General features: G+C 40.5%; 1 long non-coding RNA gene across 1 annotated transcript; it reads right to left on the bottom strand.

Annotated features, from left to right (window-relative positions):
• Nucleotides 1–373: 373 nt before the first annotated feature.
• Nucleotides 374–1,812, bottom strand: LOC107576432 (uncharacterized). The gene is made up of 3 exons (XR_001608056.1): nucleotides 1,382–1,812; nucleotides 1,150–1,269; nucleotides 374–1,056 (listed from the first exon to the last, which is right to left on the bottom strand). It is a non-coding gene; the product is annotated as an uncharacterized lncRNA (long non-coding RNA).
• Nucleotides 1,813–1,847: the final 35 nt, after the last annotated feature.

Genomic DNA, 1,847 nt, shown 5'->3' on the forward strand with positions numbered 1-1,847 from the left:
CTTAGTGGGAAAAAAAACCCCAACAAGACATGCAAGAAACTGCATTTACTGAAAGACAATTGCTTTAGTAGTGAGCTGTTCACATCTGCCATGTTCTGCACAGTCCAGTAACAATCTGGTGCCCTCTGGTGTTTCATAATGTTACCAACATTACTGCAGATGAAGGAAAGCCTTATGTGCAATAAAAAAAGAACCTGCAAATCACTTTATAAAATGTTATATCAAACATTGTTTAAAAAGGTTTCAGTTAAACCACATCAAAACCACAATTACAACAAACAATTCCATTAGTAAAAAAAATAAAATAAAAATCCACAATAACAAAATGCATATTTAATAAAAAAAAATAATTTTTGTCTGTGGTAAACGGTCACTGACTTAATTTGTACTAAACCGGCTACATTGTTTACGGTTTTATTCATTTAAAATGAAATTTTACCGCTTTTCTAAATCCATCTGTCCATCTCTCTTTCAGGTGAACACACAATCAGGCAGAGATGGAGAGGAGCAATCTAAATAAATGGTTATTGGGCAGTAAACAGGTGTAACGTAAGATTGAGAGAACACTGCTTATTTATCAGTCAGCTGTTACCTCTAGGCATCCCCGTTGTACCAGTCACATCTATTACACTACAGTACACGCTGTGCAACACAGGAGGACAACGCTCGCCTCCAGCATGACGACATTCAGTAGAGACGGAAGGGAAGGAATGGGTTTGGGAAAGGAAGGGCGAGAGATTAGAGGGCTGAGTGCAGTTGACAGCCATGACAAATCTCATTGCCAGAGGGGAGTCAAAACACCCACAAGCATCCTGAAGGCTATTTTTACCCAGAGTGCTTTGCATGCTCATCCAAAAACCCAAGAAATTGAGTAGAACATTAGGAAGAGAGCACTGGCAATGACGATACCCCACAGGTGAGCTGAAATACCTGTACAGTTCCGTTGTCAGTTCCCAGGGCCACACGCGAAGCATTTCTGCTGATGCAAGTACAGCGAATCCTGGATGGCAACTCTTCGCTCTCAAACACAACGGCACCTGCCAATCCGGTCCGTACCTGATGGCAGAGTTAGATGTCATATATACATGCAATCAACCAAAAAACAGCAGCAAGCGAACACTAGACACACAGGTCTCTGGTGGACCGTACCTGTAATCGGTTTCTGCTGTCTGATGCCACTATTGTAACATCACTTTGGGAGAAGAGAACATCAGAATCCCTCTTCAGAGCCACAGCAGAGGAGGTGTGAACCCGATCAGTCTCCCACAGCTAGACAAGCGTTAACACTTCTTGTGATAAGTCAATTCTGTTCAAACAATAACTGCAAAAAAAAAAAAAAACCCGTCACACTTCAGGAAGAGAGGGACCAAAGCAAGCTTACCCTGATGGTCTGATCATCAGAGGAGGACAACAGGAGTGAGCCGTCAGGTGAAAACTGGACACAATGAACCCAACTCAGGTGCCCATTGCATTCGGCTTTCTTTTTACTGGTCTCAAAGTTCCACAACTTGGAGAGAAAAAAAAAAAAACAAGTCAGGATTACCTTGTTTTACATTGTTCATTCTTAATTGTGGTAATTCAGTTTTGAGATTTCTCACTGTACAATGGTAAACCCTACGTTAACATTCTTATTTGCATATGTAAGAGGCTAATAACATTGATTGGACAAGGGCAGAACACATTCAACTTTGTCTGCATGTCCTGTAAACCTGCACTGGCTGTTTAAAACATACACACTTCTGTTCACGTTTGGGGTTAGTAAGATTCTTAAAGTAACTAACACTTTTATCCAGCAATTAAATTGATCAAATGACAAAAAAAAACACTTGTTACCATTGATTTTCAAA

This window comes from Sinocyclocheilus grahami, unplaced genomic scaffold (assembly GCF_001515645.1).
Source record: "Sinocyclocheilus grahami isolate Dianchi unplaced genomic scaffold, SAMN03320097.WGS_v1.1 scaffold3676.1, whole genome shotgun sequence".
NCBI lineage: Eukaryota > Metazoa > Chordata > Actinopteri > Cypriniformes > Cyprinidae > Sinocyclocheilus > Sinocyclocheilus grahami.